The sequence below is a fragment of the Pelodiscus sinensis genome, chromosome 2 (genome assembly GCF_052426305.1).
Source record: "Pelodiscus sinensis isolate ZL-2025 chromosome 2, ASM5242630v1, whole genome shotgun sequence".
In the NCBI taxonomy this organism is placed as follows: domain Eukaryota; kingdom Metazoa; phylum Chordata; order Testudines; family Trionychidae; genus Pelodiscus; species Pelodiscus sinensis.
This window is the reverse complement of record NC_143053.1, coordinates 259,178,905-259,200,690: the sequence shown is the minus strand read 5'-3', so window position 1 is coordinate 259,200,690 and position 21,786 is coordinate 259,178,905. Positions and strand designations below refer to the sequence as shown.

The 21,786-nt window shown below is 46.2% G+C and overlaps 1 protein-coding gene and 1 non-coding gene across 8 annotated transcripts in view; both read left to right on the top strand.

The window, feature by feature from the left end:
• Positions 1-21,786, top strand: part of SCAP (SREBF chaperone) — a 100,661-nt gene that overhangs the window by 30,930 nt on the left and 47,945 nt on the right. The gene's annotated exons all lie outside the window — the stretch shown is intronic.
• On the top strand, positions 4,925-5,087 carry LOC112546547 (U1 spliceosomal RNA). The gene has a single exon (XR_003090265.2). It is a non-coding gene; the product is annotated as a U1 spliceosomal RNA (small nuclear RNA).

Sequence of the window (21,786 nt, the reverse complement as noted above, 5' to 3'; positions counted from 1 at the left end):
CCGCAGTTTCCAATAGGGATTTGTTTCTCTGTTGACAGCTGCTCTAAAGAACCAGCTACATGTCTGAGTATCCCATAGAGGTACTCATGCACACATGCAGTAGGCATTGCTAGTATTCTGCTTCATCTTTTGGCCTACCTGTATCTCTAACTTGTGCTTTGAACAGCACCCTTGGGTAAACAGGGGTCCTGTATATCCATTGTTAAACTACCTGCGCATCTGAGTCTGGGAAAGGCCAATGGAGCAGCCATCACACAGCTAAGATTATATTGTGGAGTAACACGGGCTTGTCAACATTGAAAGCTGAATGATTCTATGTCTTTGATATTATGAGAGTCACAGTTATCAGCTTCTACAGAAATATATTTCTATCGGGATGGGATTCAGAAACTGGAGGCTACAAGACCTGAAGATATTTACTTTGTCACATCTATGAGGGCTTTGTGTCTCAAATCAGAACAATGTTGTCTTGCACCAAGGTGCTACTGTGAGTGAGATTCCCTCTGAGATTACTCCAGAAATTTCCTAACTTCCTCACCCTACAGGAGCAATTGTAACCTACACACCTTTTGAGTGTGGTGCACTGTCCCGTGGAGTGACACTTAGACCACCTACAGGGAGAGAGAACGAGTTTGCCCTGCAGCCTTCGCTGAAAGCCAGCTGGCTTTTAGGTCAAGCAGTAGAGGCTTATGCACTAAACTTCACGGGTCCCAGGTTTGGTTCCATCTGTCAACGTTACATCATCATCATCATCCCTTCCCATGTCCCATTGTCGAAGGGTAGCTTCTAACTCATGCAATAAAGGCTCAAGTATTAAGGGTACCCAGAAGATCACAGTATGTCCAAATTGGAGAGAGGATTAATTTTCTCCAGCAACCAGCTTCAAGAGCACAAATGCGGCCGGTTTTATCCAAGGTTAATGAAAGAATGGGCCTCTCTCACAGTACCACTTAGCTCAGTCTCAGAGCACCTAGGCTGGAAGAGCTGTAACTCAATCCTAGCTAGCCAAGACATACTGGCAGCCCCGGCCCCTGGAGCAGCCCCGCACCATCATGTGGCACAGCCCCGGCCACCGAAGCAGCTGCCGGCCATGCAGCCCTGCCGGTTGGACCATGTGGCTGCTACGGAGCAGAAACTGGGGCTGTGGTGAGGCTACCCCAGCAGGGACAGCCTCACTACAGCCAGGCTCCAGCCACAGCACATGGGGCAGCTGCCAGCTATGCAGCCCCTCTCGCTGGGTGGTGTGCCCCTCAGAATTGGCATGCGTGCCACTTACGGCATGCGTGCTATACATTGCTGACCCCTGGTCTACAGCTATGATCATGGGCTTTCTTCTGAGAGTAAAATCATGAGTGAATTTCTGTTGTTAAACTGTCCTGGAGAACATTATCACAAGTGAGCTAGGCTGGCCCCACATTGTCCAGGAGTTTCTAGGATCTCATCTACTCAGGCAAAGCATGTTCTTTTGAAGTTCTTACAGTAAAGTTGTAATATTAGGCCTAACACGTCAGACTGAAATCCAGTTGGTGGGCATTGCCAGCTCACAAAAGACTGCACATGGGCTTTGGATTGTTCTCTCGTCCAGACGTGCTTTCTTAACTCTACACCCATAAGAAAAACTCCCTCTTGGGAACGAAATCGTATATCTTCTTTTATTCTCCTCCTGGCTGCAATCAGATGAGCAAGGTAGTGTGGGGTTGGGTTTTTTTTATAAGTTGCAGTCCTGCATATCTCATGAAAGCTAAAGCTAGTTGTGCTAAGAGCTAACACAGCCGTTATTCCCCAGATAGGCCTGACTACAAGAAATTGTCATCTTCCATCCCTTTTGGCTTACACATAAAACATATTAATAACCAAACAACAATGAGCAGGATATTCTGTATGAAAACTAAAAAAAATTAAATGCAGTACTTAATTCAATCACTGTGTAGCTTTGTTGGTCTAGATAGAACACCATCAGAAATTAAAAGAAACTACCAAGACTTCAGTTATTAGATGGCCAAATTGTTTTTAGTAGCTTTCCAAGGTTGAAAAAAATCTTTCTCCTCAGTTTTTCATGCAGAGCCATGGAAGCCTCCTGCCCTGAAGGACCACATGAAACATATAAAGAGTTGTAGGACGGCCACCTAGTAAGGATGTTAAATTTAGATTACTGTAAAAATCTTGAGTATAATGCACACTTTTTCCCCTGTTATTTTAGGGTCAAAGCCAGGGTGCGCATTATACATAAGAGCTATTTTTTCAAAGTTTTAAACTCCTCCTTCCCTCCATACAGAAAACTTTCCTGCTGGAGCGTGGTGCGGGGCCGCTGCAGCATGGCGCGGGGCTCCTGGACAAGCCCAGGAGCCAGCTGCGCTGCCAGGCTGCAGTGCCCTGGCTCACTGCCTGCCCAGTGCTCCTTCAGGCTGTGCCCGGGGGCCTTCTGTGGGAGGCGCAAGCTCAGCTGGGCAGGGGGACCCCGTAGCAGGCGTGAGCTCAGCACGCGAGAGCTCAGCTGGGCAGGGGACCCCGCAGCAGGCACGAACCCCTTCCTTCCTATATATACCGTAAAATTGCGAGTATAATGGGGATGTGCATTATACATAAGAGTTTAGTTTATTCAAGAATTCTGATGTTTAAAAGGCAGGTGCGCATTATACATAGGTGTGCGTTATACTTGAGATTTTACGGTAATCAAGTAATTGAATAGTCGATGCAGTTTGCATCGACTATTTAATTAGTTGAAATGGGCACCTCTGCCTTTGAAATGTAGCAAGAGTCCTTCCAGCTCTTGCTACATTTCAAGGCGGAAGCGCCACAGGAAGCACGGGGCCAGCGGAGGACTGCTTGAGTCCCCCGCTCGCCTTGTGCTCCCGCTGCGCTTCTGCTTTTGCAATGTAGCAAGAGCCCCTGCTACATTTCAAAGGCAGAAGCACTGCTATTTTCCCCCCTGCAACCCTCATGGAGATGGTGCTGCTCCTGCTCCTCCTTCTCCTTGCTGCCTCTCTCTGATAGAGGCAACAGGGAAGGGAGAAAGCGACTAGTTGAATCACTAGTCGACTGTTCAATAAGCATTTGCTTATCGGATAGTCAACTATTCGCTTACATCCCTACCACCTAATCATGAAAACATGTTTCCATGCCTTGCTAAATATTACATATTAAACATGTATGCTTCCACCTCCTTGCTGTGGAGGAGAGCTCAGCCTACTATGCTCACCCAGTAACTGGTATATAGTTAGATGCAGCTTTTAATCTTCTAATTCATCCATTGATTCCCTCCCTGGTGAGACATTTGCTATTGGACATGCCAGCATAATGGAACTGGAGACTTTCCCTGCAAAGAATAACAGAATTTCTTACCTTGAAGAAAGGACATTTTCAGACTAGTGGTAAATTCTGCAAGTCAAACCCACCTCGCACATAGACTAAACTTTAAAGGAAAAACTAAACTTAAAGGAATAGACTAAACTTCCTCTATGAGGAAGTTTTTTGGAAGTATCCTGAACTGGCTGAGGTTTCGTAGGTTGTGGCTGTTTCTACTCTGACTTGATTGATAGGTCAGGTTCTGTCTTCATGGACCTCGAAGCAAGGTTAAGACCCATTGTAACAGATCTAGCTAGATGAGAAAGTTGGGAAACTTATGTATTTTACCCAACTGCTAATCTGAAGTCAGCTGTTTTGAACTCTTGGAGCTAAGCTACTTTGTGTTCCCAATGCCCACAGTGACTGCAGTCTCCTGGGGGATTGACTGATGAAACTAGAAGCAAATATGCTGCAGAATGGGACTCCCCTGGTGTTTCCAAAATAAACCCAACTGATAGCATGGAGATAAAAATATGAAAATTTTTGCTCCCATAATGCACACTTATTTTTGGGGCCACCAGAGTGGTTGCTGTATTAGCCGAACCCATAAGAACGCTGAATCCTAACACTTAGCTTGTTAGATCTTCTTTGAAGCCTGTGATTGAGCAGCCTTGACCAGGGTGATATCCACAGAACTGGAGTGTTCCACTTTCATCTAATCTCATAGCCTTTAATCCTTACAATGCCTCTGTGATCTAGGGAAGTATTGTCTCTAAGGTTGGGGAAAGTGATGCAAGTTGCAGCCATCCCTCAACCGTTGAGTCTGTGGCAGGGCTGGGAAGAGAATCCGGGTTCTAACGCTCATTCCTCCACTTTGCCCTCTTTTCCTTTCTTTGTCTCAAACTAACTTAGTGTAAGTATAACCCAAAGGGATAGTTGCTGATATCCATTCTCCAAGGCAGTTTCTGAATGCACAGCAAGGTACCTATAGGCAAGGCAGGAGCAGATGCAGAGATTGTTACAGTTACATGTTTAAAATGTGAATACCTATGGGTATGTTGAGTTGAATGGATGACTATTCAGTTTAGATAATTGCACAGCTATAATCTGCCTAGACAATTATCCAGCTATATATATCTGCATATAGTTTTAGATGTGTCATCTAGATAGGTGGGGGGTAATGTGGTCTAGTGCACTAAGCATTAGAAGAGGAGCCATTCCTGCATTCCGTTCTCTGCTCTGCGTCTGACTCGCTGTAATGGTTTGTTCTTGTTGTCGTTGTCGTCATTCATCCCATTGTACTATCTGCTATGCAGGTACATGATGATAAACAATAATCTCTGCTCCCAAACATTTCACATCCTAAAGAGAAGGCGCAGCAGATGGTGGGGGGAGAGAAGCTCTCACAGGTGGGATGGAAGAGACGGGATAATAAATAGATAATAGGGTGAGCAAATTCTTAGCCATCCCAGCAATTCACTTGCCTACCCATTATCTGGTTGCATTTTATTGTGCCCTTTTCCTTTACGATCCCATTGTCTTCTGGGCGTCAGTCCCCGAGTATAAGACTCCTAGAACTCCCTAAGGACAGCTGTAGCGGGGGGAAGCAGGAGCCAGGGTCGCTACTGACTGTTGTGTGCCACTTCCTGGCAGGGGAGATACCATAATCGTGAAGGTGGTTTTTCCAGGGTGAGACTCTTCCATTGCACTGCAGGTGTGCTGACCCCTGTGATTTCCCCAAATGTGGGAAACTCGACTGCATAATTTGTGGTAGTGGGGGACTGTGTTTATGCTTTCCCTCGGGGAGGGGGGTGGGACAAACAAACAAACTGCAGCCTTTGGAGCCTTCCAGTCAGTTGCCAGAAGAACTGCCCATAGTTGCATCACTGTCAGTTGCTGCTCTGTCTCTTCTGCATCACTTTGAAGATGTTGTGTCCACCAAAGCCAATATTGGAACTGAAGCAAAATGCAGGACAATGTAGCACTTTAAAGACTAACAAGATGGTTTATTAGATGATGAGCTTTCGTGGGCCAGACCCACTTCCTCAGATCAAATAGTGGAAGAAAGTAGTCACAACCATATATACCAAAGGATACAATTTAAAAAAAATGAACAAATATGAAAAGGACAAATCACATTGCAGAACAGAAGGAGGATGCGGGGGGGTGGGAAGGGGGAGGAAGGAAGGTAAGTGTCTGTGAATTGCTGATATTAAAGGTAGGGAGAGTGGGATGTTTGTGAGTTAATGGTATTACAGGTGATAATTGGGGAAACTGTCTTGATAATGGGTGAGAAAGTTCAAAGACTTGTTAAGTCCTTGTTGGTAAGTGTCGAATTTTAACATGAATGACAGTTCAGAGGATTCCCTTTCAAGTGCAGATGTAAAAGGTCTTTGTAGCAGAATGCAGGTGGCTAAGTCATTTAGAGAGTGTCCTTTCTGGTTAAAGTGGCAAGAAACTGTTTTCTCTTTGTGATCTTGTCTAATATCTGTTTTGTGGGCATTAATCCTTTGGCGAAGTGTCTGAGATGTTTGTCCAATGTACATAGCAGACGGACACTTTCGGCACATGATAGCGTAGATTATATTTCTGGATGCGCAGGAATATGTGTTCTTGATCTTATAACTCACTTGGTTAGGTCCAATAATGGTATCAGCAGAATGAATATGTGGACAAAGCTGGCAACGGGGTTTGTTGCAAGGGAAGGTACCAGGGTTGGTATTAGTGTGGTATGTCCTGTGGTGGTTGGTAAGAATCATCTTGAGGTTAGGTGGTTGTCTATAGGAGACTATGGGTCTGTCTCCCAGAGCCTCTTTGAGTATGGTATCCTGTTCCAATATAGGCTGTAGTTTCTTGATAATGTGTTGGACAGGTTTAAGTTGGGGGTTGTAGGTGATGACAAGTGGTGTTCTATTGTTGGTTTTCTTGGGTCTGTCTTGAAGTAGATGGTTTCTAGGTATTCGTCTGGCTCTTTCAATTTGCTTTTTTGTTTCTCTGGGTGGGTAGTTGAGATTTATAAATGCTTGGTAGAGATCCTGAAGCTTCTGGTCTCTGTCAGTGGGGTTAGAGCAGATGCGGTTGTATCGAAGGGCTTGGCTATAGACGATGGATCGTGTGGTGTGTTCTGGATGGGAGCTGGATGCATGTAGGTAACTGTATGAGTCAGTGGGTTTTCTGTAGAGAGTGGTGTCTAATTTTCCATTGTTGATTTGTACGGTGGTGTCCAGGAAGTGGATCTCTCGTGTAGAATGGTCCAGGCTGAGGTTGATGGTGGGGTGTAGGTTGTTGAAATCTCTGTGGAATATCTCCAGTGTTTCTTGGCCATGTGTCCAGATCATAAAGATGTCATCGATGTACCGTAGGTAGAGGAGGGGTGAAAGGGGACGGGAGTTGAGGAAACGTTGTTCTAGGTCAGCCATAAAGATGTTAGCATACTGTGGGGCCATGCGTGTACCCATGGCTGTGCCGCTGATCTGGAGGTATAAGTTGTTCTCAAACCGGAAATAATTGTGGGTGAGAACAAAGTTACATAGGTCTGCTATCAGGTTGGCAGTAGTGTCCTCTGGGATAGTGTTTCTAATTGCTTGTAATCCGTCTTCATGTGGGATGTTGGTATATAGAGCTTCTACATCCATGGTGGCAAGGATGGTATTATTGGGGAGGTTATCGATGTTTTGTAATTTCCTTAGGAAGTCAGTAGTGTCTCGGAGATAGCTGGGGGTATTGGTTACGAAGGGTTTGAGAAGAGTGTCTACATAGCTGGATAGACCAGTAGTGAGCGTGCCAATACCAGAGATGATGGGACGTCCGGGGTGCCCAGGTTTATGGATCTTGGGAAGTAGATAGAACAATCCTGGTCGGGGGTCAGAAGGTGATTCTGTGAGGATTTGTTCCCGAGTAGCTGTGGGGAGGCTTTTAAGGAGACAGTGTAGTTTCTTTTGGTAGTCCAAGGTGGGATCAGAGGGGAGAGGTTTGTAAAATGTGGTGTTCGAGAGTTGTCTGGTTGCCTCCTGGTTATAGTCGGCCTTATTCATAATGACCACAGCACCCCCTTTGTCAGCTGGTTTGATTACAATGTCCAGGTTGTTTTTGAGACTCTGGATGGCATGGTGTTCAGCGCGGCTAAGATTGTGTGTCGCTTGTTGTCGTTTGTGAATAATGTCAGTCTGTGCGTTGTTGCGGAAGCTGTGTATATAGAAATCCAGATTGTAATTCCGACCGTCAGGGGGAGTCCATATAGAATTATTTTTCCTTTGGTGTTGGTAGGGGGGATCTGGTAGGTCAGATTGATGTTCAGTGGTGGTTTGGAAATATTCTCGGAGACGGAGGCGGCGAAAAAAAGCCTCAAGGTCACCACAAAATTGTATCCAGTTTGTGGGGGACGTGGGGCAGAAAGAGAGACCCCGGGACAAGACAGACTCTTCTGCTGGATTGAGTTTGTAGCTGGAGAGGTTAACAATATTATCCGGTGGGTTGAGGCAGTTGCTGTTGTAGCCAGTGGTATGGAGCAGGTTAGAAAATTTATTGTCTTTTCTTTGTTGTAGGGAATAGAAGTGTGTATAGTAGATTTCTTGTCTGGTGGAACAAAAGTCTTGCAAGGTGTCAGTCGGTGTGGATGTTTGTCTTGAGATGAGACGATCTAAGTTAGAAATGTCATTCTTGATGGTTTTCTGTTTCTTGTATAAAATACTTATCAGGTGGTTTCTTAATTTCTTGGATAGTGTGAGGCAGAGTCTTTCACTGTAGTCAGTGAAGTATGTTGATCTTAGTGGATTGTTCACTTTCAGTCCTTTGGGTACGATGTCCATTTTCTTGCACTTGGATAGAAAGATGATGTCTGTCTGTATCTGTGCGAGTTTCTTCATATGGTTGATGGATTTCCATTCCAAACGGCTAAATGTAGTGCCTTGCATGTAGAATAGTGATAGAGATGTAGCCGTGTTAGTCTGGGGTAGTTGAAGCAAAATGCAGGACAATGTAGCACTTTAAAGACTAACAAGATGGTTTATTAGATGATGAGCTTTCGTGGGCCAGACCTTTGCCCTGTCACCTGGCTCTGGGCTTTGGTGCCTGTCTCTTGTGCTTTGCCACCAGTGATTTTGATGCTTTTGAGACTACGTCTGTCCCAGAATTTGAATGCTATAGCTGTGTCCACGCATGTTGTTGCTTGCTTTGGTGTGTCGGAAAAAAGAGAGCAGCAATGCATCTAGTGTCTGCCTTCGCTCCAAGCCTTGGAGCCTGCCTTGTTCTCTAGGTGTGTCTGTGCTTTTCTTTCTTTCATGTTCCCTGTCAGCATCAGCACCTGCAGAGGCACAGAGTTCTCCTGGTACTCCAGGCCATGTCAGTGCAGCAGGAACCTGTCTTGATATTTTAGTGGGCCCCCTCAGCATATCGGAACACCTCTCCATCTGCAGCGGATATTGGAAAGGGGCCACCATAGCTGAAGGTGCCTGTTCTCACGTTGTCAGCTTCCCCAGGCAGTATTTCAGGCAGAAGTGATCATTGGAGGGCATGGGGAGGGTTAAGTGCTCCCCCACCCGATTGGCCTACTGGGTGCAGGGAGGGAAAGGGGCTCTTTCCTTCTCTCCCTGCTGGCTGGGTGGGGAGCAGGATGGAGTCACTTCTGCCTGACAGCCTGGCTGGGAAGCAGTGCTGGTTCTAAGCTGGAAGTGGTGAGGGGATGATGCAGGGAATCCATCTCTCTTCCTGCCCTCCCTCCCTTTGGGGTTTTCAGGTACATGTCAGACTCTTGGGCATAAGCGGCTGTCTGGCTCCCAGACAACTTCCAGGGAGAGTAGAGAAACATACAAGGGGAGGTGCAAGGAGAGAGGAGCCCTCTGCAGGCACTGGGCTGGGTGCAGGGTGGGAGTGGTCATTGGACAGAAGAGGTATGTGGGGCAGTCACATGTCACCCTCTTTAGCTTGTGTCATCCCCCCACCCCACGGGGAGGCACCACTTAACTCTGCAGTTAAAATGTACAGTGGCAGGGCTGAGTCAGTCAGGGGTGTGGCAACACCCCAGCACCTAGCAACATAGCTGTGCCTGCAAACCTGATGAGACGCAGCTATGCTTGTTTTGGCACAGCTAACATCGGTTGGGGAAGGGGTGTCCTGACAGTGGCAGAAAACCTCCTTTTGTTGGCATACACTGCATCTACTCGGGCTGTAGACCCAGCAATGCTGGTAGAGGCTCCGCAGTGTGCATATAGCTTTGGTGAGAGCCCTTTCTCCTGCTCCATTGTGTAACCTGTGTTCACCAGAAATATGAGCTTAGCCTTGCTCTCTGAAATGAACCTTCCCTTTCCAGCAGAGCTGTGTTTGGACCGCTGTCACTAGGGCTATCGGTTACTATGAAATATGTATAAACGTATTTAGGCAAGAGAGCCAAGTGCCTGCCTAGCAGCACTTAGTCTAAGCAGATAATGAACAGACAGCCCTGAAGTGGATGATCCAGGTTGGGTTGGTGCAGAGAGGAGCCCATGCTGTTTGGTTTAAGAATGGAAGTCTGCCCACAAACTGCTGCAGGGCATGGTGTGGGAAAGATGGTGTTCTGCGTGGGGTGGTGATGGAATATAGACCCTGTCATCTGCATGCTGCTGGTGAAATCTGAACAGGTTTGTAGTAACCAAAAGTGGTTACCCTCTAAAAGTTCTCTGCCCTGTTGTGGAGAAATAACTGGGCCTTCGCTCTATTCCCAGTGGACTGTACCACGAGAGTTACCTACCTTACTCCTGATTTTCTAACATGCACCTTCTCCTGTGGTGCCCCTCACACCTGGGAACCCTTCTTAAACATTTGCAAAACTACTGCATTCTCCTCCTTCAGAACCCTCCACATAGCTCTCCTTTGCTCTGATGCCTATAGAAAACTGACAGTCGGTGGTTGCTGGTACGCTTAGACCAGAGCTTGTCACGGTGGTCACTGCTGTCATTGTTTCCTTATACTTCTCCTATCTATTTCTCTTATTAGATTTTGATGGTAAGCTGTTTGGGGTTCTGGCTTCTCTCTTTTTGTTCTGTTTATACAGCACCTAGTGCACTCAGGTCCTGTTCTAGGACTAGGGGTTCTAGTAGGGATGTAAGTGACTAGTCGAGTAATTGACTACCTGATACTTCTCCCCCACTAGGGGGAGCGGGAGCCAGCTTAAAAGTTGGTTTCCCCCCAACACCATCTCCGGGGGGAGGGGCGGGAAGGGTTAGGGTGTGAGGCAGAGGCTTAGTGACGGCCTGGTGGCAAGCCAGGATGTCTGAGTCCCAGCTTGCACCCAGTCTCCCGCGTGTCTCTGCTTTTTAAATGTAGTAAGAGCTGGGTGGCTCTTATTACATTTAAAAGGCAGAGCTGCAGCAGGGTTAGCTCCCAGCCTCAGGAGCTAACCCTGCTGAGGCTCTGCAGTTTCCCCCCTAACTAATGGAGTAGTTGATTAGCTAATTAAATGCAAATTAACATCCTTAGTTTCTAGGTTTTATGGTAATACAAATATTTGCAGTCTCTGCAAAGGCCAAAGAGGGAATGGGTCTGGAGCTTGGACTTGCCTAACTCCTAGAGGGGACAGTTCAGGTCAGCTAAGAGCTGTGTGGGTAGGCCAGGTTGGGGGATTTTGTATTGCAGCACTGGCTTTCTGAACAAGACTGAAATCTAACACCAGTCCCATCTGATGACCTTGTCAGAACACATGACAGGGTCTTCAGTGTAAAATCTTTAAAGATACGAAGAAAATCAGCGAAACACTCACATGTGCTTGGTATGATCGAAGTTGTGAATTAGCAACTGTAGAGCAATGGAGAGACCGAAGGGACCTAACCCATGGACAGCTTCCAGCAAAATTTTGTATTCCTGCCTACAACTAACAATGAGCTTACATAACCCCGAGGAAGAGAGAGACAGGTCATCTAATTACTATGTGCTGTTAGAGACCACAATGAAAGCTTTCAGTATGTGGCTAGAGGGCATAGGATTCATGGTGCTGCACCTAACTCTTTCATATTCATGACCTACCAATGGGATTGGGAAGAAACTTGAGACACTGATGTATATTTTGATGTGGGGCAAATTAGTGGAAAGGTAAAGAGGATTGCATGGTGTGTGTGGGGGGGGGGGGTCTCTTTGTTACCTTGGTTACAGTCCTACTGTGGCTGTGTCATCACTTTTGGCAAACCTGTGTGTACAGAACTGTAGAGTTGTTTCTTCCATGCCATTCCCCTGATCCTGTAAAATCTCCCCTTGGTCCATCAAGGGACCATCTACTCTTTCCACTTAATATCTGCAACCATTGACCATAAAACAAAGGATCCAAACTTCAGGGTGCTAAAATGTTCAATAACGTTTTGGGAGATTGTTAATGTTTCACTTATATTTGTCCTCCCTTTTTAGGGTGAGGTTTTTTTCTTCCCTACCCCCAACAGAAAATCAAATCAGGCTGGTCTTGCTATAAGGTAGAAAACAACACTGTTCTCTACACTTTGGTGTAGGAAAAGTAACAAGGGTGCAGATTCTGCAAGGTATTTTGGGATGTCTAACTCACACTGAAATCAATGAGATTTAGGCACCTGAGGATTTGGATATATCTCCAGCGAAGAAGCAAGATGAAGCTAAACTCCAAAAGCTATAATTAGATGGCACCGTTCCAAAAGCACAAGCCCTTATGAGTCCCGTCCAAGCCACCTCTCTGAGCTCCAGAAGGCTGTAATACTCAGGTTGTGACAGTGGTGAAGTCTTAAGGGTTTAATCACAGCTTTTTAATGCCCGTCCGGTAACGTGCAGCATGCAAGCATATGGAATGCTATGAAATCTTTAGACAGTGTTACAAATTCATCTCTCCCCTGCCACTGGCAAAAAGTCAGGTCACAGAAAGATGGGAGTGGTATTGGAGGACAGCCTGGGATCTTAGGAATTACCTCTGTTTTAACTTGCTCTGAATGTCCTGTAAGAGGGGGGTGCACTCTTAAACACCTGGAAAAGCAACACCTTTCCTTTCCTCGGCAGTGTTCCTGTGTGAAGTCACACTGGGTAATGCAAACATGGACACCTAACTTCTGTGCCTGTTTCTCTTGAGCCAGATCAGACCATCTGTATTTGCTGTACTATAATATGTCCTCTAGCTCTACCATAGCCTGTGTACTAGGAGGGCCCTTCTACCCAGAGGTAATGGGATCACTACGAGAAGAAAGCCTTCAGTCTACTCTTGGGACCTATGATGAATCAGTGGCAAAAAGCTACTGTACTCTTATCGGAAGATCGCTGTCGCTGGAGATGAATAGTACTTGCTTGCGTTATTTGGAGCCTCTTGTTGCTGCATTTTATGTTCAACTAGGGATGTGACGGGTTAACTGGCGAACCTATTAAATGGGATTTTACATCTCCAGTTTCAGTGTTTTACTACCTGTGGGTGGGTAATCTACAGCAGTGAGGACTTTGTGGAATTTATTGGTGGGGAGAAGCAGAGAAACCTGCTGAGCTGAATCAGCCCAGAGGTCACCTGTCTACGAAACAAATTGCTCAGTTAGGTGGAGGCCCTCAGCTGAAATTGCAGGTCTCTCTCAGGCGGACCACAGTCTGCGACTCTGAGGCTGAGGGGTTGCTAATGGTGGTTGGTTGTGAAATTGGCTGCGTTTCACACTGCTCTCTGGGGAGGGGTTCCCTGCGCCATGGTCTGACGAAAGGGGTAAACTGTGAGGTGGCAAAATTTGCAGATGATACTAAACTGCTCAGGATAGTGTAGACCAAAGCGGACTGTGAAAGAGCTTCAAAAGGATCTCACAAAACTAAGTGACTAGGCAATAAAATGGCAGATGAAATTCAATGTTGATAAATGCAAAGTAAGGCATGTTGGAAAATATAACCCTAACTATTTGTGTAAAATGATGGGGAGAAGTCTTGGCGTCATTGCGGATAGGTCTTTGAAAACATTCACTCAATATGCAGTGGCAGTCCAAGCAAACAATCCTGGGAATCGTTAAGAAAAAGGGATGGATAATAAAACAGACTCTATACAAATCCATGGAATATTGCATGCAGATGTGGTTGCCCCATTTTTAAAAAGATATCTTTGCATTGGAAAAAGTTCAGAAAAGGGCAACAAAAATGATTAAGAGTATGAATGGCTCCCGTATGAGGGGAGATACTGGCGCTTTTCTACTTGGAAAAGAGGTGTTTGAGGGGGAATATGATACCGGTCTGTTAAATCATGACTGGTGAGGGGGAGAAAGTGAATAAAGAAATTTACTCATTCCCATAACACAAGTATCTAGAGCACTGTTCCCTCTAACTTTTTCTATCCTTGTGCAGGTTTAATTTTCTTTTGGACAGGTTGAAGCTTATGTGCAACACCAATATTGAGGTAGAATGTGGATGTGCACCCACCAGTATAAACAAAAAACATTATATATATATAAAATAAATAATAGTCCATATGTGTGGAAGAAAATAATTGAAATGGGATATTTGACAAGGAGCAATGCTTATGATATTTAATATGAAATTAACAGAAAAGAGAATTAACCTATGTATCATCCATTCTAATAACTCAAGGTAGTAAACACACCAAAATGCATATTATCCACACATAGCTCAGCTTTAAGGTCCTAAACAAATCTGAGTGTCAGCTAGAAATAGTATTTGCAAGGAGAGCATGACTAATATAGTATTTACTGACACTGGAATGGAGACTAAAAGGCATTCACTAAGGCTTATACAATTTGCCTGGGGCCTGTTTAGTATTCATGCTGTAAAAACAGATAAGTTCTCCTGGGTTGAAACTTTCACCTTTTGTGTGTCACCAACTCAAAGAATATAAGTGCCAGAACACATGGCTTCAGGGTTTGTTTACAAATGCATGTTTCAAAGAGCTTGCAAATAAGGTTTCATCCTATAAAACAACTAGCATCATATCTAGTTCTTGTTCTTATGAGTCAGAAGTAGCCAGAACTCTACCACATAGCAAAGATCTAGCCTTAATGTAATACACTGTACCATGTATTAATTAGATCGTACAGCGCTGGCTGTGCCATCTTGTAATCTACTTGCCATGGGCGAGTAGATTTGTTGAGCCCCGTTAATTAGTAACATAGGATTTTAAAAAATCATTAAGACCAGAGTTTTAGATATCTGCAGCACACCAAAAACACTTCTGGTAAAAGTATCTTTTTCTTTCTTACATTAAGTCATTAACACCTATGTAAACTTTGTTTGAAATATAATCATGCAAATATCCTGGTGCACACCCCCTCCATGCAGCCTGCTTTCCCCTCCAACCCAGACAGACAGAGAGGACTGCAGCAAGTGAGTCAGGAGGACACCGCAAACAAACTTCCTCCCCACCTTCACTGCACAGATGCCAGCACCCACCCATCCTCTTTTCCCCACCCTACTCCTATGCAGTCTGCTCACCTCAGCCCAGCTGGGGGCTGGGATAAAATCCTGCTTCTCAGATTAGCAGGCACCAGCATTCTAGCTGGGAGTCAGGACAGGGCAAAGCACAAACAAATTATTCACCCCTCCCCTACCTCATCCCAGCACACAGCAGAAACTCCCTCCCCCTTTCCACTTCACCCCAATGCCAGCACCCACCCATCCCTTCTTTCTCTCACCTACCCCATGCAGTCAGCCCCTTACCTCCACCATCCCAGCCCGGTTGAAGAGACTACTGGGTTTCTGCCTCTCTCTCCCCTTGGGCGGGGACTCTCCAAACTCCCCTCCTGTCTGACTTCCCCTCCAAACCAATTGATTAATTACTCCCTCCCTCTCTTCCATACCCAGCCACTTATTCTCTCCTTATCTCAGAGCTCAGTTCAAGCATGCAGCATGCTGTGTAGAGATATCCTGCCTATGCAGGAGCTTTGAACCTCTGAGCGGGGCTCGGAAAGTAGCTGCATGACCATGCAGGCACACATCTTACAGGGAACTTAGATGTAGAGGTCACCAAATGAAATGAATAGATAGCAGATTTCAAACAAAAGGAAGTATTTCTTCATGAAACACACAGTCAACCTGTGGGAAACTGTCTTAGAGGATGTTGTGAATACCCGCACTTTAACAGGGTTAAAAAAAGGCCTAGAGCTATTAGCCAGGATGGGAAGGAATGATGTCCCTAGCCTCTGCTTGTCAGAGACTGGGCATGGGTGACAGGATTAATCACGTGATAGAAATGTAGCTGTGTTAGTCTGGGGTAGCTGAAGCAATGAGTGGTAGGTGTGAATTACTTGTGAAAGAGGTGGTGTCAAAGTGTAGGCATTCAGCAATTGAGGTACGCAGGCAGTGGCTAATCTTAAAGATGCTGCCCTCAATTTCTGTGTACCTCAGTTTTACATACCCTTATAAGACTGTTGTCAAGCTTCATTCATGATATATGTAAAGTGCTTTGAGGTAATCTGCTATATGCCGTGACAAGGCAAAATGTTATAGGAGAACAAAGGCAACAGAGCCTTCTCTCATTAAGGATCTAGAACAGAGGTCACCAACCAGTAGATCAAGATCTACCAGTAGATCCTGGATCCTCTAACAGGTGATCCTGACTGGTTTGGCCATGAGGCTGTCAAGGGGCCTTCAACTGCCTCTCCCCCCACCGCTGCTCATCTCCTACATTTTGACTTGGAGCTGTCCCTCCCCCGGGAGCCTCCTGCTTTCTGTGCAGGGCAAGGGAAGGAGAGGAGGGTGCTGATGTCAGGGTACCCCCCTTCTCCCACTCCACAGAGCAGAGAGGGAGCACAACAGGGTTTGGGATGGAGGAAGTTTGCTGGCTACTTTAAGGAGTGGTCCAGAGCCTGCCTTAGCCTCACTGCACCACCAACCAGGAGCCATCAGCAGTGCCCAGCTGGAGCCCACATCCCAAGCTTCTCCCCTAGTCGTGAACCCCCTCCTGCATCCCAAACCCTTGTCCTAGCCCTGAGCACCCCTGCATCAAAATGCCATTCCAGAGCCTGCACCTAGAACCCCCTCCTGAACCTCAACTGTCTGCCCCAAGGGCAGCTCAGAGCCCCTCTCACACTCCAGATCCTTTAATCCAAGACCAGAGCCTGCTCCCCAACCCTTTGCCCCTGCCTGATGAAAGTGAGTGAGGATGGGCAAGAGAGGGAGGATGGAGTGAGCAGGGGCAGGGCCTTGGAGAAGGGGCAGGAAGGAAGTGGAGCAAGGGTATTTATATTTGAGGTAGATCTTGGATTGCACCTAAATTTAAGAAGTGATCTCATTCTCAAAAAGGTTGGAGACCACTGATCTAGAACTACTTCACTTCTAAACATCCCCTTTTCCTGCTGGAATGTTCCATGCTCAGTCACTGTCAAGGTGATTGTGTGTATAGGTTTGAGTAAAACTAGTTTGACCACTGACTGAGAGAAGACTGAAAAATAAAATACCCTCTCCCCCAAAAGAAATTCTTGTTTGAGCTGCTCCATCATGACAACTATTTTTATAATTCTGTACATTAAAGGCCTTTGTGTTCTCTGCTGTTGCTATTGATGTATTCTGTTCAGGTGTTACGTGGGGTTTCTCAGAACCCAAAGCTGTTTGTAACTTAACTCAGTGCCTCTCAGCCTCTGCAGATGACTGTCCCCCTTTCACGAGTCCGATTTGTCTTCCATTCCACAAGTTTCATCTCACTTACAAACCACTTGCTTGCAAAATCAGACAGAAAAAATAAAAAGTGACACAGCACACAAGTATTGAAATATTGCTCTTTCGCGTTTTTACTATAGCATTATAAATAAATCAGTTGGAATATAAATATTGTACTTGCATTGCAGAGTATGGTATACAGAGCAGTACTAACAGGTCATTGTATGAAATGTTAGTTTGTACTGACTTTGCTAGAGCTTTTTATGTAGCCTGTTGTAAAACTAGGTAAATGACTAGCCGAGTTGATGTGCCCCCTGGAAGCCCTCTGCCTCTGGGTGAGAACCACTACTTTAACTGTTCTCTTTAGGCCACGTCAGGAATAAATCAATGGGAACACTCTGCTTCTGTCTGATTAATAATTGATACAAACCAAAGTGCTTTCACCTAAAACTACTTTATTAGATTTTAAGCACATGCACGCACATGTGCATGCTCTTACGGTAGGGTGAGAGCATTTAAAAACATTTAGATTTACCTAAGATCGAGAAATGATTTTGAGTAATAAGCAGTCAGGTTTCAGGGAGTGGGGTGGGGGGAGCCACCCCTTCTGTCTGACTGCCAGAGAGCTTAAATGCCACCTTCTTGCTCAATGGACGGATCCAAAATGTATTCTTTTGCCTCCTCTTTTTATAGCCAACTAAACAAAACACATAATAGATAGTGACTGCTAGAGGGTCACAGATTTTCCTAAATTCAATAAGACTGCTCACTGCTTTTTATTCAAAGATTTTTAATTATACCAATAATGTATTAGGATAGGGGTGGGCAACATAATGCCTGCAGGCCAGATACAATCTGCTAAGCCTTTACATCTGCCGCGTGGCCTGCCCTTCTGGGATTGTCTGGCTCCCTGTCTGCCTTAGTCTTTGGTGGTTCAAAGTAGCTGGCTGCTTCATGTACCTCTCTGTGCCAGGAAGGGGGGGTGGGAGAGAAAGACTTTGTGTGCTGCCACCGTCCCCAGCGCAATCTTTGCAGCTCTCATTGGCTGGTTTTGATGATTGTACTGGGGGCAAGGGCAGTATGTGAAATCCCCCTCCCACCTCAGGTGTGCAGTGCAGAGAGGCACATGGATATCTAGCTGCTTTGAGTGGCCTGGGGCTGTGGCAGGCAGAGATCCTGCCTGAGGGTCTCGCTGGGCTGCTGGCTAGGTAAGTGCCTCCTGGCCAGAGTTTACCTCTGCCACCCCACCCCATCCTACACCCTGACTCCCTATCCCAGGTGACAGCTCCTTCCCAGACACTGAACCTCCTGCTACACTCCTCTCTCAGGCCAGAATCTTCTCCTGCACCCCAATTCCCTACCCTGAGCTTCCTCTTGCACCCAACCTCCATCCCACACCCTGCACCCCCTCTATGGTCAAGTGCAGCTCTTGACAACTTAACAAAATCATGGAGTCGTCGTCGTCTCCCCCCCCCCCCCCGGCATCAAAAGTTATTGCCCACCTCTGTATTAGGGGCACTTAAATCTGAGGTTGCTATTGAATCCCTTTCTTTCATACTTGTTAGATTGCTGTCCCATCTGGTTAACAAACTGCAAGCATGGAGTAGGTCGACGTTCCTTCATAAAGGCCTAAGATTTTCCTAGCTGGTTTTCAGCTGTCAGTGGCTAAACATACAAAATTGCTGGCTGCAGTATTATCCAATTCTGGCGTATATGCAGGAACGTCAGATTCTGTGGTAACACAGGCAGGAGCCATGGGTGAAAGCAGCTTAAACACTGTTTATCTGATTTCATCCTGGTGTATGGTCTACCTGCCTCCTCAGTTGGGCTGTTGATTTGGCATTAGGACCTGTCTTTTCTCAACACCGAGAAGCACATCTGAATTGGCCCTGTTGCAAGTGTGTCCATACTTATTCGCCTAGGTCCAGGACGTCCTTTCCCCTTGTATGATCAGAATGCAGCTATCCTTTCAGTACAAACAAGAGCTGGGGATTGGCATTGGAGCCTCCCTCTTGTACCAGAAGGCGGGATGCTCTGGGAGATACCTGTCCCTTAGTAACCCTTCCTGGGTTGTGTGAATTATGCCAGCGGGCAGTACGAAGCTGAACTGAGGGGTGTGGCGATCCGTGGGCATGCTTACCTTCCCCACTGATGACACACTTTTGGCTTAGCCACCCTTCTGTAATGTAGTGCTGTGATTGAGTCCTGTGACTTGGGAGGAGCATCGCAATCCTATTACATGCTCAGCATCACTGCCCTAAAAACCCTCCCACTCCTCTGCTGACCTTTTAATTATAGCTAAATTCAAGTGTCCTGTCCCAGGTGTTGTCGGTGGGTAGTAAGCAGTGTCCTATCTGTCTGCAGCAAACCAGCACATTTCTTTGGTGTGTTTTCTAAGATTGGTCCTTAGCCATTCTTCAGAGCTCTGTTGAGTTAACCCTCCTCCTCCCCCGTTTGTGCTAATGCAGTGGTTCTCAGCCAGTGGTACTTGTACCTCTGGAGGTACGCAGAGGTTTTCCATGGGGTACATCAACTCCTCTAGATATTTGCCTAGGTTTACAACAGGTTACATGAAAAGCGCTACTGAAGTCAGTACGAGCACTTCATACAAACAGTGACTTGTTTATACTGCTCTGTATACTACACACTGAAATGTAAGTGCGATATTTATACGCCAGTTGATTTATTTTATAATTATATGATAAAATAAGAGCAACTTTTCAGACTTGGAATGCAGGAACTTCTCTCACTTCCCAGGGAAACATCCACAGTGATGTAACACAGGAAGCGAGGAAGAATTCACTGTCTAGTGGAAGCAGCAGCGGTCCCATCTCTGAAATGGAATGCCCCAAAAAGGCGTTTGTCCGAGACAGCAGAGGCCAACACCCTGGGGCTAGCGCACAGTGCTAGGGAACCTTTAAGAAGGTGACTCCATGAATCACTGTGGTCATTCCCATAGCACCTGTGTTTTCTATACAGGTCACCCACCCAAGCAGTGGCCAGCCTTGACTGTGATTAGCTTTAGCTATTAAGATCACAGTCCTGGGCAGTAGAGTTTTAACCAGGGAAGGGATGAGATGGGCTTTGAAGTGTCACAAGCAATGTGCTTCCCGCTGCGCTCAAGTGAGCTAAGAAAGGAGTGAACCTAGAACTGGTTTTTAAGCATCCTGCGTGGCTACATGGGGAGCAGCTTCTGTAGCTGAGCTGCTGGTGTGAATCAGAAGAGCTTGTGGCTACTTTGGATCCTTTGCCAGACCTCAAGATTCGTATATACTATTCGGGTCTCGGTAATCACCTCTTAATATAACAGTCCTCCTCTTGGCTCGTCCTGCTGTGTCAGCCACCCCCATGCCTTTCTTTCGAATAACGCCCACCCCAGAGCCCACCGGTTTGCTCTGTGAAGTGGGCTGTGATCTCACCAGCTCTCCTGTGCGGTGCAAGTGCTTTAATGCTCGAGATACTAGATATTATGTCAGAGGTCCCCAAAGTATGGGAAGGAATGTTTGGAGGTGTGTGTGGCTGGGGACCAGGTCATCCTCCACAGGGGACGCAGGGAGGGAGAGCCACCCAGCTCTGCTCCAGGCTTCAGCCCCGGCTGCTGGCCCTATGCACAGCATCTCAGCTGCTGGCCCCACACAACATTGCTGATCCCATGCTGGGTCTTCACTTCCAGCTCGACCCGACCCTCTGCTTCAGCTACCTTATCCTGTCTGGGTCTATCCGGGTCTGTCCCTGGAGTTGCAGCCCTGCTCCCAGCCCCAGCTCTGGGGGGGTGGGAGAAGACAACAAGGTCAGAGGGGTGAGGTAAAAAATTTGGAGACAACTGCATTATGCAGAAAATGGACAAAAACAGGTAATCACATTGCAGAGAGAAAATTTGTTGCAACTGTGTCTCCAAAAGCGTGGTCCATACTGGGGATTCTCACTCTGATGCACTGAGCATGTTTCTACTTCTTCCGCCCCTGTTCCATTTATCATAGTCTGGGTTGCAATTTTTGTGGGATCATGGAGCATACTGGGTGGGGCTGATTAATCACCTGTGAGGCTTGTGCTACCATGCAGCTTAGCGGGAACACTGGATCACGTGATGATTACCTATTCTGTTCACTCCCTCTGGGGCACCTGGCTTTGGCCACTGTGGGCTGACAGGATACTGGGCTAGGGTGGACCTTTGGTCTGACCCAGTCTGGCTGTTCTTATGTTTGTGTCCTGGTCATTGTGTTTTGTCAAGTTATTAAAAAGGTATGGAGTGTTGAAACAGAAAATCAGAGCCACTCTGAGGCCAGTCATATCATTTTTTATCCTCTTTCCATTTGCTATTTTTTTTCAAACCTTGTCTTCTATCCATTGCTTGCCTTTGCCCTGCCCTCTGAAACTTCAAGCCTTAGAAACTTCCATTGTTGGCAGACTCTTAACTAATCTGCGGCTACACCAACTTGGTAATGCATTGATTATTACATGCATTGGTAATCACTGATCATTACAGGGATAGAAAATAGCATTGGTCCAGGAGCTTTGTAGTTAGTTTGGGATCACTGCTGTAAAAAGCTTTGCTAGTTTGAAGGACTAGTGGCAAATTCAAGATTTGATGTATTGTGAACCAGCAAGGCTGCGGAACCAGGGCGTAGGCCATTGGAAAGCCAGGAATCCTGGCTTACTAGCTTCTAGCGTTGGTGGGGTCCAACCTGAATTGTTTCTCCCCAATTGGGTTCCAGTATGATTTTAGTGACCCCTGCCTAAAGAGCTGCTATATTTAATAATAAAATGTTCTCAACTGTCTGGAAGCTGGGGCTCTCAGCTTTCAAGTGTTATAAAATATTAATCGTGAATGGTTAATGGGTTACCAGCTGCTTCAATCACACTGAAATTGCATTAGCAAGGGGATAAGAAGAATGACATGACTTTATGGTCTGGTGTCTCAGAAGCCATCAACAGCACCTTTGAGACCAGAGA